The 17,427-nt window shown below is 43.7% G+C and overlaps 1 protein-coding gene across 3 annotated transcripts in view; it reads left to right on the forward strand.

The window, feature by feature from the left end:
* Nucleotides 1-17,427, forward strand: part of LOC137341237 (myocardin-like) — a 635,026-nt gene that overhangs the window by 66,752 nt on the left and 550,847 nt on the right. For all 3 annotated transcript variants that reach the window (XM_068004310.1, XM_068004312.1, XM_068004313.1), the window contains exon 2: nucleotides 405-478. The gene's annotated coding sequence lies outside the window, so the exon portion shown is untranslated. The remainder of the gene's footprint in view (nucleotides 1-404; nucleotides 479-17,427) is intronic.

Here is a 17,427-nt window from a genome sequence, read left to right on the forward strand (position 1 = left end):
TGTCTCTTTCCACCCTTACTATTTTGTCCTCCCTTACTTGAGTGCTGCATTTGTTTTTAAATAGCAGCATCCTACAATAACATGGAAATAGCTCCGTGTGTATAGTGCACCCTTGCGTTGTATCTCTACCATTGTTGTAACTGCAGAATGTGTAGTACTGTGTCTGTTGGTGTAATGAACGCAGACATTGAGGGTAATTTTGAGGTCAACATCGCTGAGCTCTGAAGTGCTACTTTAGAGATGAAGGAAACCGTTAAATTTATGTTAAAAACCTGAGAACCGTTTGCTTTGCATTTAATTTTGTGAGTGAGTGAGGTTAAGTAATTTGGTGAAAATACCACTGGTTTTTTAAAAATCTATTTTAAAATGTTAAACTTGCTACCATGCTTCAAAATGTTTTGCAGTGAGAAAGAATCTTGGACAAATCTACTAATTGCAGAAAGTGCAGTGGAAAACCTTTCTTTGAAGGCTAATCCAGGTAAGGGACATCCATCCAGGTTGCATCCGTTTTAGGTACATATATGCAGCACTGCACGTAATGCATGCAGGCAGTAATGAAACTGTATACCTTGCAGTATATTTGTGTCATTTGGCAATGATGCTGCAGTATCTGGCTAGCTAGATTTGGTTAGATTGTTTGAATGTTAAAAATGTAATTAGTAGTGTCACACTTCCAGTAGTTAGCAGGATAATGAGAGCCAGTGAATTAAAGCCATTTTCATGCACCATTGAACAAACAGAATCAACTGTGTTCCCAGTGCCAACGAAATCAGAGCTGCAGAGTACCAAGTGTGGGAACAAACTATATTGTACAACATAATATTTGTTATTTGTGACACAAAATAGCAGTGCATGATTGAATACGTTTTCCAGACTGTTATATTTGGAAGAGAATATCTCATTTGTCAGAAGATTGAACTTCATTTTGCTGGATTTGATGTAATGTCTCAGTTTGGTACAGTTGCTGCACAGAACACATTTTAAATCCTAGTGCGTCTTTCACATAATCACAGTTATGTATTCTTCACACCTTTTTTCACCAGAAAATACTTCTGACTGTGGTTCTGTACACCTATCGGCACCATTTCAAATGCAGGAAGCTGGGCACCATAGCGACATTTATCAAAGAATACATGTCATTGGCAGTGGTCTGGCAGCATAGACTTTGCAACGCTGATTTAAACTATTGTGATCATGGGGTCAAAACCTGGTGAGATTTAACACCCTGCCTCCTGCAGCCAATATGTTAAAATTTGCACCATTACCGCCAATTTGCTGAATATCTTGGGCCTCTTGGAGAGAAAAAATGGTGGTTTGTGTTGCATAGACCTTTAGAATGTGCCTTTGGCAACTGAAGTCAAGAAGAATGATAAAAAGAAAGACTTGTATTTATATAGCGCCTTTAACGACCTTAGGACGCCCCAAAACGCTTTACAAACAATGAAGTATTTTTGAAGTGTAGTAATGTTGTAATGTAGGAAACGCCACAGCCAATTTGCGCACAGCAAGGTCCCACAAAAGGTATTGTAATAATGACCAGATAAGCTGTGCTTTTAGGTGTTGGTTGAGGGATAAATATTGGCCAGGACACTTCTTCAAAATAGTGCCATGAGATCTTTTACTTCCACCTGAGAGGGCAGACGAATGAAGCTTAAGTGATCCCCAGAGACTGCAGTCTTGCGCTTTAGTTGTCACCAAAGGAAGAATTGGTGAAGATGTGAACACCTGGTATGGCTGCTTACTGTAGCAGGTATGAGGGAAAACTGGTACAGGTACAAATATCATTGCAAAAGGAGATCCTTTAAATTCTTCTCCGACCCTGGTTCCAGCTGTGAGAAGCTACAATTCTTTGCATACTCCATTAAGTGGTAAGGAGTGTTTTTTATTCTTTTAAAAAAAAACACTCTTTGAACTTGAGGATAAGTATAAAAGGAGGAAATTAGGAAGGAGTAAGTAAGTCACGACCATATAATAATCAGCACTAAGAACATTAATTCTAGAGCTGTAGTGGTAAACTGTTGCTCGACAGCAGTTTTAATCAAAAATATTTCTGCAACTGCGGAGCAATAGCTTGCCAATTACAGTCCAAATAATGTGAAGTCCATATCTGTTTAATGCAAAAATTATAATAAAAGGCAGGAACATCTTTTCATTCTTATGACTGGTTCTGCTGTGTGGACTCCCCAATAGCCCATTGGGTAAAGACATTGCCCCACTCTGGCCACTACACTGTGATTACTGCTGGAAAGTGTGTGGATGTGAGATGAAAACAACATCTGGCTTAGCTGTGAAAACCCCCAAGGCCAAATAGCCAATGGACACACCCTATCCAGGCTCACATATGGCCACTTGGGCAGGTTACCAGACAACTGCTGGTGCTTGTGGAGCTGCAACTCATCAAGAGTCTGCGCCTTCCAGAGAAGGGGAAAAAATTGGCATAAAAAAAGTTTTAATGCATGATGTCTGTGGGCTATAATCTTTTACTCACGGAAGTTACGGAATTACTGCATTGTCACTACAGTCTATTCATGATAATTCCAATTCATTTTTGCACTTAAATTTTTAATTATCATTGTATCATAGTTGTTACAGCACAGGAGGAGGCCATTCGGCCCATCATGCCTGTGCTGGCTCTATGGACCAGCTATCCAATTAGTCTCATTTCCCTGCTCTTTCCCTATAACCCTGATATTTTTTACCCTTCAAATATTTATCTAATTCCTTTTTGAAAGTTATGGTTGAATCTGCTTCCACCACCCTTTCAGGCAGTGCATTCCAGATCATTACAACTCGCTGCGCAAAAAAATGTTTCCTCATGTCACCTCTGGCCTTTTTGCCAATCACCTTAAATCTGTGTCCTCTGGTTACCGACCCTTGTGCCACTGGAAACAGTTTCTCCTTATTTACTCTATCAAAACCATTCATGATATTGAACACCTTTTTCAAATCTCCCCTTAACCTTCTCTGTGCTAAGGAGAACAACCCCAGCTTCTCCAGTCTCTCCACATAACTGCAGTCCCTCATCCCTGGTACCATTCTAGTAAATCTCTTCTGCACCCTCTCTAAGGCCTTGACATCCTTCCTAAAGTATGGTGCCCAGAATTGAACACAATACTCCAGCTGAGGCCTAACCAGTGTTTTATAAAGGTTTAGCATTACTTCCTTGCTTTTGTACTCTATGCCTCTATTAATAAAGATGTGGAGATGCCGGTGATGGACTGGGGTGGACAAATGTAAGGAATCTTACAACACCAGGTTATAGTCCAACAGTTTTATTTGAAAATCACAAGCTTTCGGAGCTTACCTCCTTCGTCAGGTGAGTGAGTGAAGGGTCCTAAAATCGCATAGCATATATTAGGCTGGGAGGCGATCACAGCAATCAAAGGTGTCGTTGGTGTTCAGACAGGTTAGCCATGGAAAACATTACATCCCAGTATACTGAATACACAATGGGTCAGATTACACAGACAGATAGAGAAAGAGACCCGAAAGGCAGAGAGAGAGAGAGAGAGAGAATGTCCAGTTGTATTAAAAACAGATAACTTTTTTTTCTGCTGGTGGGGTTACGTGTAGCGTGACATGAATCCAAGATCCCGGTTGAGGCCGTCCTCATGGGTGCGGAACTTGGCTATCAATTTCTGCTCGACAGCCATGGGGACCAAATTCGCACCCCAATACGCCAACATTTTCATGCACAAGCTCGAGCACGACTTCTTCACTGCACTGGAGCTACAACCAACGCTATACACCAGATAAGGGTAAGGGATCAGCCATTTAAGACTGAGATGAGGAGGAATGTCTTCACTCAGAGGGTTGTGAATCTTTGGAATTCTCTACCCCAGAGGGCTGTGGATGCTGAATCGTTGAATATATTCAAGGCTGAGATTGACAGATTTCTGGACTCGAGGGGAATCAAGGGATATGGGGATCGGGCAGGAAAGTGGAGTTGAGGTCAAAATCAGCTATGATCTGATTGAATGGCAGAGCAGGCTCGAGGGGCCATGTGGCCTACTCCTGCTCCTATTTCTTACATTGTTATGTTCTTATATCATCCCTTGACGCAGCTGTAATTGTTTCTTTAGCCAATATTGCCCCCCTCCGTTTTTATCCCCCTCTCGATCTCGTCTGAACACCCTGAAACCAGGAAATGTTGAGCTGCCATTCCTGCCCATCTTTACGCCATGTTTCATACTTTCATGTGTCCATCTGTGCCCTCAGCTCATCTGCCTTATTCACTAGACTCCTTGCACTGAAGTATATACCATTAAGCATTGCCAAACTCTTTTGTTGTCTGTTATCTGACCTTTGTTTCCTCTGCCTTCCAAACTCACTTACGAATTTTCTGCCTTCCATTTCCAGCTCTGCTTCTCCCTTCTGAATCTACGCTCAGGTTCGCATTCCCCTGCCAAGCTAGTTTAAACTCTTCCCAACAGCACTAGTAAACCTCCCCGCGAGGATATTGGTCCCGACCCTGCTGGTATGCAACCCGTCCGGCCTGTACAGGTCCCACCTCCCCAATGCCCCAAGGATCTAACGCCATCCCTCCTGCACCATCTCTCCATCCACACATTCATCTGCTCTATCCTCCTATTGCTATACTCACTAGCGCGTGGCACCGGCAGTAATCCGTAGATTGCTACTTTTGAGGTCCTGCTTTTTAATCTCTTTCCTGACTCCTTAAAATCTGCCTGCAAGACCTCATCCCTCTTTCCACCTGTCATTGCTACCGATATGGAACATTACCTCCAGCTGTTCACCCTCCAACCACCCGCCCCCCCCCCCCCCCCCCCGGCCCTCAGAATGTTCTGCAGGTGTTCAGTGATATCCTTCACCAGAGAGGCAATATATCATCCTGGAATCACTTCTACAGCTGTAGAAACGCTCTCTGCTCCCCTAACAATTGAATCCTCTATCACTATTGCTTTCCTGACATTCCTCCTCCCCCCCACCCATACAGCTGAGCCACCCATGGTGCCGTGGACTTGGCTCTGGCTGCACTCCCCAGAGGAACCATCACCCTCACTATCAGTAAGAGAGTGAGATGCACTCAGGGGACTCCTGCACTACCTGCCTGGTCCTCCTTGTCTGTCTGGTGGTCACCCAGTCCCTCTCTGCCTGCACATTCTTAAGCTGTGGGATGACCCCTTCCTGAAACGTGCTATCCACGTAGCTCTCAGCCTCGCAAATGCACTGTAGTGACGCCAGCCGCTGTTCAAGCTCCGAATCCCAGAGCTCGAGCTCCTCCAGCTGACGACACTTCCTGCACATGTGGTTGTCCAGGACACAAGAAGGGTCCTGGACTTCCCACATGGCACAGGATGTGCATTCGACAGGACTGAGGTGCCCTGCCATGCCTCTATTTATTTAATTATTAAACTTACCATGAGCCCTTGTGTAACAACCTTTTGACATACTTGTAGAAGCTCTTATCGAATGCCTTTTGAAAATCCAAATATACTACACCACTGGTTCCCCTTCATCTACCCTGTTAGTTACATCCTCAAAAAACTATAATAGATTTACTTTCGCTACTCTTCCTTTTGACATACTTGTAGAAGCTCTTACGACCTGTTTTTATATTTCTTGCTAGTTTACGCTCATATTCTATTTTCGCCCTCTTCATCAATTTTTTGGTCATCTTTTGCTGGTTTCTAAAACTCTCCCAATCCTCAGGCTTACTACTCTTCTTGGCAACATTATAAGCCTCTTCTTTTAATCTAATACTATCCTTAACTTCTTTAGTTAGCCACAGATGAATCACTTTTCCCCTGGAGTTTTAATTTCTCAATGGAATGTATGTTCTTGAGAATTGAAACATTTCTTTAAATGTTTGCCATTGTTTATCTGCCGTCATATCTTTTAATCCAATTTCCCAATCTACCTTAGCCAACTCGCCTCTCATACCTATGTAATTGGCTTTGTTTAAGTTTAAGACTCTAGTTTCTGACTTAAGTACGTCACTCTCGAACTCAATGTGAATTTCTATCATATTATGATCACTCTTTCCCAGAGGATCCCTTACTATGAGATTACTAATTAACCCTGTCTGAGTGCACAAGACAAGATCTAAAATAGCCTGTTCCCTGGTTGATTCCACAACGTTTTGTTCTCTGAAGCTGTCTCGAATGCATTCCATGAACTCGTCCTCCAAACTACTTTTGCCAATTTGATTTCTCCAGTCTATATAAAGATTAAAGGCCACCACGATTATTGCATTACCTTTGTTACAAGCTCCTATTATTTCTTGATTAATACTCTATCCAAAAGTGTAGCTACTGTTAGGAGGCCTATAGACTACTTCCATCAGAGTTTTCTGCCCCTTATTATTTCTTATCTCCGCCCATACTGATTCCACTTCATGATCTTCCGAGCCAAGATCCTTTCTCACTACTGTCCCTATGACATCCTTTAGTATCAAGGCTACACCCCCTCCTCTTCTATTTTGTCTGTCTTTTGGAAATGCCAAGTACCCTGGAATATTTAGTTCCCAACCTTGGTCACCTTGCAACCACGTCTCTGTGACGGCTATTAGACGAAACCCATTTATCTCTATTTGTGCCATTAATTCTTTTATCTTGTTATGCTTGCTTCGTGCATTCAGATAAAGAGCCTTTAATTTTAACATTTTACCATTTTTCCCTGAATTGACCTTATTCGCTGATGCACTATTACTGTTAAACTCTCTGGATCCTCCCCATCATGCTCCAAGTTCTTTTCCAGCCGCAAGGAGATATCCTTAACCCTGGCACCGGGCAGGCAACACAGCCTTTGGGACTCCCAGTCGTGGCAGCAGAGAACAGTATATATTATCTATTATATACTATCCCCTATTCCTTTTTAATCCCCCCACTTGAATGGCCTCCTGTACCACGGTGCCGTGGTCAGTTTGCCCATCCTCCCTGCAGCCCTTGATCCCATCCATACAGGTTGCAAGTACCTGTTGGACAAGGTCAAAGGCTGAGGCTCCTCCATCACTGCATCCTAGGTTCCCATAGCTGTCTGACTCGCAGTCACATCCTCCTGTCCCTGACCATTCACCAACTGTAAGCTACTACCTAACCTAAAGGGTGTGACTGCCTCCGAGATCAGAGTGTCCAGATAACTCTCCCTCTCCCTGATGCATCACAATGTCTGCAGCTCAGACTCCAGCTCAACTCTGAGCCGAAGTTCCTTGAGTTGCAGACACCTACTGCAAATATAGTTGCTCAGGATCTCGCTGGTCTCCACCAAATCCCACATGCTGCAGTTACGACACACCACCTGCACTGCCATCCCAATTGAGCATTGTTTTATTTATTTAATTAGGTAATGTTTTTAATCACTCGATTATTTTTAGTTTTATTAACTAATTGGTTTATTTAGTTTAAGTTCTTGATTTAATAAAGTAATAGCAAGTTAAAGTTTCCCAGCTCTTAGTTTAAACCACTGCCCTAGCTTAGAGAGCAAAAAATGGGTAATACTCACCAACCTGCTGTCCTGTGACATCACTCCTTGATTATTTTTATTTTGTCTCTCCGCTCTCCGATATACTCGGCCGCAGGAGATTCCCACTCTCCGCTCTCCGATATACTCGACCGCTGGGGTATTCCCGTTCTCCGCTCTCCGATATACTCGACCGCTGGGGGATTCCCGCTCTCCGCTCTCCGATATACTCGACCGCTGGGGTATTCCCGTTCTCTGCTCTCCGATATACTCGACCGCTGGGGGATTCCCACTCCCCGCTCTCCGATATACTCGACCGCGGGAAATTCCCACTCCCCGCTCTCCGATATACTCGACCGCTGGGGTATTCCCGTTCTCCGCTGTCCGATATACTCGACCGCTGGGGGATTCCCGCTCTCCGCTCTCCAACACACTCGACCGCTGGAGGATTCCCGCTCTCCTATATACTCGGCCACGGGGGATTCCCACTCCCTTATCTACTCGGCCACGGGGGATTCCCGCTCTCCTATATACTTGGCCATGGGGGATTCCCGCTCTCCTATATACTCGACCGCTGGGGGATTCCCACTCCCCGCTCTCCGACACACTCGACCGCGGGAGATTCCCGCTCCCCGCTCTCCTATATACTCAGCCACGGGGGATTCCCGCTCTCCGCTCTCTATACTCAGCCACGGGGGATTCCCGCTCTCCTATATACTTGGCCACGGGGGATTCCCGCTCTCCTATATACTCGACCGCTGGGGGATTCCCACTCCCCGCTCTCCGACACACTCGACCGCGGGAGATTCCCGCTCCCCGCTCTCCTATATACTCAGCCACGGGGGATTCCCGCTCTCCGCTCTCTATACTCAGCCACGGGGGATTCCCGCTCTCCGCTGTCCTATATACTCGGCCACGGGGGATTCCCGCTCTCCGCTCTCCTATATACTCGGCCACGGGGGATTCCTGCTCTCCGCTCTCCCATATACTCGGCCGCTGGGGAATTCCCGCTCTCCGCTCTCCCATATACTCGGCCGCTGGGGAATTCCCGCTCTCCGCTCTCCCATATACTCGGCCGCTGGGGGTTCCCGCTCTCCGCTCTCCTATGTACTCGGCCACGGGGGATTCCCGCTCTCCTATATACTCGGCCGCGGGGGATTCCCACTCCCTTATCTACTCGACCACTGGGGTATTCCCGCTCTCACCTCTCCGACATACTCGACCGCTCGGGGATTCCCGCTCTCCCCTCCCCTATCTACTCGACCGCTGGAGGATTCCCGCTCTCCTATATACTCGGCCACTGGGGATTCCTGCTCCCCGCTCTCCTATATACTCGACCACTGGGGTATTCCCGTTCTCCGCTCTCCCATATACTCGGCCGCTGGGGGTTCCCGCTCTCCGTTCTCCTACATCAGATCATAGCTGATTTTGACCTCAACTCCACTTTCCTGCCCGATCCCCATATCCCTTGATTCCCCTAGAGTCCAGAAATCTGTCAGTCTCAGCCTTGAATATATTCAACGATTCAGCATCCACAGCCCTCTGGGGTAGAGAATTCCAAAGATTCACAACCCTCTGAGTGAAGAAATTCCTCCTCATCTCGGTCTTAAATGGCTGATCCCTTATCCTGAGACTATGCCCCCTAGTTCTAGACTCACCAGCCATGGGAAACAACCTCTCAGCATCAACCCTGTCAAGCCCCTTCATAATCTTATAGGTTTCAATTAGATCACCGCTCATTCTTCTAAATTCCAGAAAGGCAGATTATTTTCTGAATGGTGATAGATTGGGAAAAGGGGAGGTGCAATGAGACCTGGGTGTCCTTGTACACCATTCGCTGAAAGCGAGCATTCAGGTGCAGCAAGCAGTTAGGAAGGCGAATGGTATGTTAGCCTTCATTGCCAGAGGATTTGAGTACAGGAGCAGGGATGTCTTACTACAGTATTACAGGGCCTTGGTGAGACCACATCTGGAGTATTGTATGCAGTTTTGGTCTCCTTATCTGAGAAAGGATGTCCTTGCCATGGAGGGAGTGCAACGAAGGTTTACCAGACTGATTCCTGGGATGGTAGGACTGACGTATGAGGAGAGATTGGGTCGACTAGGCCTATATTCACTAGAGTTTAGAAGAATGGGAGGTGATCTCATCGAAACATATAAAATTCTAACAGGACTAGACAGACTAGATGCAGGTAGGATGTTCCCGATGGCTGGGGAGTCCAGAACCAGGGGTCACAGTTTCAGGAAACGGGGTATGCCATTTAGATCCGAGATGAGGAGAAATTTCTTCACTCAGAGGGTGGTGAACCTGTGGAATTCTCTACCACAGAAGGCAGTGGAGGCCAAGTCATTAGATGTATTAAAGAAGGAGATAGATATATTTCTTAATGCTAAAGGGATCAAGGGATATGGGGAGAAAGCGGGAACAGGGCACTGAGTTAGACGATCAGCCTTGATCATTTTGAATGGCAGAGCAGGCCCAAAGGGCCGAATGGCCTACTCTCGCTTCTATTTTCTATGTTTCTATGTATAGGACCACTCTTCTCAACCTTGCCTCATAGGACAACCCTCTCATCCCAGGAATTAATCAAGTGATACTTCGCTGCACCGCCTCCAAGACGAGTATATCCTTCCTTAGATAAGGAGACCAAAACTGTATACAGTACTCCAGGTGAGGACTCACCAAAGCCCTGTAAAATTGTAGTAAGACTTCCTTACTTTTGTACTTCAACCCCCTTGCAATAAAGGTCAACGTTCCGTTTGCTTTCCTAATTGCTTGCCGTACCTGCATGCTAACTTTTTGAGTTTCTTGTACGAGGACACCCAAGTCTTTCTCGACACCAACATTTAATAGTTTCTCACCATTTAAAAAATATTCTGTTTTTCTTTTCTTCCTACCAAAGTGAATAACCTCACATTTCCCCACCTTATACTGTATCTGCCACCTTCTTGCCCACTCACCTAACCTGTCTATATTCCTTTGTAGACTCTTTGTGTCCTCCTCACAGCTTACTTTCCCACCTAGCTTTGTATCAGCAAACTTGTATACATTACACTCAGTCCCTTCACCTAAGTCATTAATGTAGATTGTAAATAGCTGAGGCCCAAGCACTGATCCTGCGGCACCCCACTAGTTACAGACTGCGAACCTGAAAATGATCCGTTTATCCCTACTCTCTTTTCTGTCCGTTAACTAATCCTCTAACCATGCTAATATGTTACCCCCAACCCTATGAGCCCTTTTCTTGTGTAACAACCTTTTATGTGGCACCTTATTGAATGCCTTTTGAAAATCCAAATGTACGACATCCACTGGCTTCCCTTTATCTACCCTGCTAGTTACATCCTCAAAAAATTTTAATAGGTTTGTCAAACACGACTTCCCTTTCATAAAACCATGTTGACTCTGCCTAATCATATTATGATTTTCCACGGGCCCTGTTACCACTTCCTTAATAATGGATTCCAGCATTTTCCCGACAACTGATGTCAGGCTAACTGGCCTGTAGTTCCATGTTTCCTCTCTCCCTCCTTTCTTGAATAGCGGGGTCACATTTGCTACCTCCCAATCTGCTGGGACCGTTCTAGAATCTAGCGAATTTTGGAAGATCAGAACCAATGCATCCACTATCTCAGTAGCCATCTCTTTTACAACCCTCGGATATAGGCCATCAGGTCCAGGGGATTTATCAGTTTTTAATCCCATTAGTTTCTCAAGTACTTTTTGTAGGTATTGGAAGGATCATCAAACGAGGCCATAATGGGTTGAACTGAACAACAAAAAAGAGGCAGTCACACTGCTACTATAGACCCCCAAACAGTCAGAGGGAGATAGAAGAGCAAATATGTAGGCAAATTTCTGAGAAGTGCAAAAACAATAGGGCAGTAATAGTCGGGATATTAGCTACCCTAATGTTAACTGGGATGGTATTAGTATGAAAGGTAGAGAGGGTGCAGAATTCTTAAAATGCATTCAGGAGAACCTTTTTAGCCAGTACGTAGCAAGCCCAACAAGAGAGGGGACAGTTCTGGACTTAGTTTAGGGAATGAAGCTGGGCAGGTGAAAGGAGTATCAGTCGGAGAGCATTTTGGTGATAGTGATCATAATTCAGTTAGATTTAGAATAGTTATGGAAAAGGACAAAGATAGAACAGGAGTAAAAGTTTTCAATTGGGGAAAGGCCAATTTTATTAAGCTGAGGAGTGATTTAGCAAAAGTGGACTGGAAACAGCTACTTGAAAGTAAATCAGTGTCAGAACAGTGGGAGGCATTCAAGGAAGAGATAGTGAGGGTTCAGAGCAAATATGTTCCCACAAAGAAAAAGGGTGGCACTGCTAAATCTAGAGCCCTCTGGATGTCAAGGAGCATACAGGGTAGGATAAGGCAAAAAAGGGAAGCTTATGTCAGATACCGAGAGCTCAATACTGCAGAAAGCCTAGAGGAGTACAGAAAGTACAGAGGTAAAATTAAAAAGTATATTAGGAAAGCAAAGAGAGGGCATGAAAGAATATTGGCAAGTAAAATCAAGGAAATCCCAAAGATATTTTATAAATACATAAAGAGCAACAGGATAACAAAGAAAAGAGTAGGTCGTATTAGAGACCAAACAGGTAACTTATGTGTGGAGGTGGAAGATGTGGGTATGGTTCATAATGAATAAATTGCATCTGTCTTCATAAAAGAGGGGGACGATGCAGACATTGTGGTTAAGGAGGAGAAGTGTGAAATATTAGAAGAGATAAACATAGTGAGGGAAGAAGTATTAAGGGGATTAGCATCTTTGAAAGTAGATAAATCGCCAGGCCCAGATGAAATGCTTCCCAGGCTGTTAAGAGAAGCAAGGGAGGAAATAATGGAGGCTCTTTCCATCATTTTCCAATCCTCTCTGGCTACAGACGTGGTACTTGAGGACCGTTAATGTTGTACCGTTGTTTAAAAAGGGAGAAAGGGATAAACTGAATAATTACAGGCCTTTCAGTCTAACCTCGGTGGTGGGCAAATTACTGGAAATGATTCTGAGGGACAGTATTAATCGTCATTTAGAAAGGCACGGATTAATCATGGACAGTCAGCATGGATTATTAAAGGAAGATCGTGTCTGACTAACTTGACTGAATTTTTTGAGGAGGTAACAAGGAGGGTCGATGAGGGTAGCTCGTTTGATGTAGTCTACATGGACTTTAGAAAGGATTTTGACAAGATTCCACACAGCAGACTGGTCAAAAAAGTAAAAGCCCATGTGATCCAAGGGAAAGTGGCAAATTGGATCCAGAATTGGCTCAGTGGCAGGAAGCAAAGGGTAATGGTTGACGGGTGTTTTTGTGACTGGAAGACTGTTTCCATTGAGGTTCCGCAGGGCTCAATGCTAGGTCCCTTGCTTTTTGTGGTATATATCAATGATTTAGAGTTAAATGTAGGGAGCATGATTAAGAAATTTGCAGATGATACAAAAATTGGCCATGTGGTTGATAGTGAGGAGGAAAGCTGTAGACTGCAGGAAGATATCAGTGGACTGGTCAGGTGGGCAGAAAAGTGGCAAATGGAATTCAGTCTGGAGAAGTGTGAGGTAATGCATTTGGGGAGGGCAAACAAGGCAAGTGAATACACAACAAACAGGAGGATACTGAGAGGTGTAGAGGAACAGAGGGACCTTGGAGTGTATATCCACAGATCCCTGAAGGTAGCAGTCAGGTAGATAAGGTGGTTAAGAAGGCATATGGAATGCTTTCCTTTATTAGCACAGAATATAAGAGCAGGGAGGTTATGCTGGAGCTGCATAAAACGCTAGATAGGCCACAGCTAGAGCACTGTATACAGTTCTGGTGACCACATTACAGGAAAGACGTGATTGTACTAGAGAGGGTACAGAGGAGATTTACGAGGATGTTGCCAGGACTGGAGAATTTTAGCTATGAGGAAAGATTGGATAGGCTGGGATTGTTTTCTTTGGAACAGAAGAGGCTGAGGGGTGATTTAATTGAGGTGTATAAAATTATGAGGGGCCTGGATAGAGTGGATAGGAAGGACCTATTTCCTTTGGCAGAGGGATCAATAATCAGGTTGCATAGATTTAAAGTAATTGGTCGAGAACTAGAGGGGAGCTGAGGAAAATTAGGGTTAGAGTGATAGGGGTCTGGAACACACTGCCTGAAAGGGTGGTAGAGGCAGAAACCCTCATCACATTTAAAAGGTGCTTGGATGTGCACTTGAAGTGCTGTAATTACAGGGCTACGGACCAAGAGTTGGAAAGTGGGTTAGGCTGGATGGCACCTTTTTGGCCCTCACTGACACAATGGACCGAATAGCCTCCTTCTATGCTGTAAATTTCTATGATTCTATATGACGCAAAGAGCCTGCAAAAGGACATAGACAGGTTAATTGAGTGGGCAAGAAGGCGGCAGAGGGAGTATACTGTGCGAAAATGTGAGGTTATTCACTTTGGTAGGAAGAATAAAAAAACTGATTTTTTTTAAATGTTGAGAAACTATTAAATGTTGATGTTCAGAGAGATTTGGGTCTCCTTGTCCACGAAACACAGAAAGTTAACATGCAGGTACAGCAAGCAGTTAGGAAGGCGAATGGTATGTTGACCTTTATTGCAAGGGGGTTGGCGTGTAAGAGTAAGGAAGTCTTGCTGCAATTGTACAGGGCTTTGGTGAGACCACAACTGGAGGATGAGAGGGTTGTCCTATGAGGAATGATTGAGTAGAATACGCCTATATTCTTTGGAGTTTAGAAGAATGAGAGGTGATCTCATTGAAACGTACAAAATTCTGAGACGGCTTGACAGGACAGAAGCGGAGAGGCTGTGTCCCCTGGCTAGAGAGTCTAGAAATAGAGGGCATGGTCTCAGGATAAGGGGTCGGACATTTAAGACTGAGATGAGGAGGAATTTCTTCACTCAGAGGGTTGTGAATCTTTGGAATTCTCTACCCCAGTGGGCTATGGATGCTCAGTTGTTGAGTATATTCAAGACTGAGATGGATAGATTTTTGGACTCCAGGGGAATCAAGGGATATGGAGATTGGGTGGGAAAGTGGAGTTGAGGTCAAAGATCAGCCATGATCTTATTGAATGGCGGAGCAGACTCGAGGGGCCGTATGACCTACTCCTCCTCCTATTTCTTATGTTCATACTAAGACCTTCCCGTGCCAAAATATTCAGAAATCCTAAAATGCGACAAACAGCTAGATAGGAAGAATGGGTTATAGTGTTAAAATGGATGTTATTTTATTGTGTGCAGTGGCTTGGGAACCAGTAACTTGATTTCTCTGGCAGCAGTAAATGCCTCACTGGCAAGGAACTACTGCTAATAGTTGGAAAGGGGTTAGTTCAGTTGTCATTGGGTTGATTGCACAAGGACAACAGGGGGTTTATCAGCAAAGTGTGGTGAAACTGTATCTGCTGATATAATCAACGCGGACTATAGATGCGTTATTGCATGGCTACAGCCTTAAGTGATTGGATCTGGAATGTTCCTGTTGATAAGGTGAAAATCATATCAAATCGATATTGAATGGCAGAAAATGTTTTCATTCTGATTTTGCAATTTGCCGATAATATTTAACTAACGACTGATTGCCTGTCTCTACTTCCATTTTTTGTGTGGCATTTCCACTGCTGGCAGTGAGGTCAGTGGAAGCTGCTTTGCTCTAAACTGCCAACTGAAAAAGTAATATGCCTATGCCATGGCAACCTTGGGATTGCCTGGAATCCTATCGTCAGCTGAACAGAACTTTAGCCACGGGTGGCGTCTAATAATTTGAATAAAACACAGTTAATATTAAATAAAGATTTTTTTTTAAAAATGCTTGCAGGGACAGAATTATTACTTGAAAGGAAATTAAGCATCACAGTATGTGAAGTCATCTTGTCAGATATGAGAATATTTAGTTGTATTGCTACTATCCAGCAAGTAGTAGTGTCTACTTCAAAAGAACGGCCAGTAAATCCACTGCCATTCAACATTAGGCAAGTGCTCCTTTTAATCTCTCAATTATGCACCGGTCAGTAACACAAACATTTAATAAACTGATAGCAGGGGTGATAAATTATTTTCAGTTGGTTCCCCAGACGGTCAATATTTGTTTGAATCCTTCAAAAGAACACTGCCTGTGACACCTGTGGATCTCGTTGTTTTTTGCTGTGTGTGAGTGACCTGCCAAATACGATCTATTTCTTGTAAAATCATGCTGATGGCATTGTCGGGTTTATAAACTGTTTCTCATCGTGCCTGAACTTTGATACAATGGGCAAATAAACTCATATCAAATATTTGCAAATCACTGACCAGAGCTTAAAGCTCCTTAAGGTGTGACAGTCTGAAGATGTTTGGTGATCATTCTTGTTTAACATACATTTGCAGCATTTAGCTGCCAAATTGCTGTTTTTAAGCAGCACATATATGTTAAATAAACTAGTAACATTGTCATGGAAATTTAGGCCATTGAACAGTGCTACTTCTAAGGTAATGCTCGTGAGAGCAAAAGAAGTTGTGGAATATATCTTTTGGCATTAGTCCCATAAACAGTAGTTCAAGTTTCTAGTCCCTTCAAGATTAACTGGGAAGGATCGGTCTAAAAGTGCACCTTAAAAACCTTTCACAGTTTTTAACACAGTAAAAGACACGGGACAAATTCAACTCACAGCTATCCATTTTGGATCTGAAAAATGGACAGTCAGGAGTTGAATGTCGGGTAGTGGGGGGGTGGTGGGAGCAAACACCTCATCCGCCCATTGATGGCCAAGGCCCGTGTAATGTCATATTTAGGCAGCCCGCCCGCCGTTACTTTGCGCTGGTCGTAGGACCCCGATGCAGAGTTCAGGTACAAATGGACAGAGCTTGTGCCACGCAAGCTCCGCCTAGCTCTACCAGGTCATGAGCTGCTTAACTAGCGGTCCTTAAAAGGAGCCGTTCAAAAAACTTCCACCTCCCTACCCCCAAAGAGCTACCTGTGGTCCGGCTCGTTGTTGAATTTGTCGGGCCCCATCTGGTGAGCTTCTTCGAGACGTCTATTTGGTGCCTCCAGCTCGCCGCTTCCATTCAAATGAGGCCTGATGCGGGTCTCACCACAGCACGGACTGTTGTGCAGTGCTGTCATTCTGCCAACTTGCTGTCCATTCTGGCGCAAGTCGAATTTCTCCCCCAGTTGCTGCAGAATAAGAATAGTATTTTTCATTTTCTTTGTTCAATTAGAACTGAAATCTATTGTGCAACTATATGCATAAGTGCCAAAAATTCATTTTAAAACTGATTTAAATTGTTTTTTAGAGCAGGTTTATACTTTTTAATTTTGTTTTACATTCTACCATCATCAGCTACCAAAGCTGAAGTAAATTGAATAATGTTATTTGAATATTTTAAAACTGAATGTTTTTTTGGCACTTTTTGTTTTAAAAACTCTTTGCTGTTTAGTACCCCACACTTTAGATAAGATGTTCTTCTCTATTTCAGTTTGGCGCACTCACTTAAGATTTATAAAATAAAGCTGCAAAGCTGGTTTATTCCTGCACTTTGGAAGATCAGCCCAAGTGTGTCACTAGCCGACTGTACAGTTAATATGGTACATCCAAACACTTGGAAACTTTTTCTAAATATTTGGGCCAAAGTCAACGTTGAGAACAACATTAGTCAGCTTTTGTAGAAAATTTGTAAATTGGATAAATAGTTTATATTTAGGGAGAATAGAAGGTTGCATTCAAAGGTGTGACTGTAATTCCTTTTTAAAAAGGGATTTGCTAATTCTTGCAACTGCTACCTCTTAATGGAAATGGGCTAAAGTGATGGATAACTTATTATTGCCAGCTTAACAATAAGGAACACTTTTTCTTCATGATTGTAACATACATTTGATTTTCAATTAAACGATTCTGAAGTATGGTTAATATATGACTGATAAAAGCAATGGTACATTCACCTTTCTGTTTTACTCTGTAATGATGATGGTTAGGTTAAAATACATATCTCGCTATTTTTGAACTGTGGGTTTGCTTTTCTTCTGCACG

Source organism: Heptranchias perlo, chromosome 23 (genome assembly GCF_035084215.1).
Source record: "Heptranchias perlo isolate sHepPer1 chromosome 23, sHepPer1.hap1, whole genome shotgun sequence".
Lineage (NCBI taxonomy): Eukaryota > Metazoa > Chordata > Chondrichthyes > Hexanchiformes > Hexanchidae > Heptranchias > Heptranchias perlo.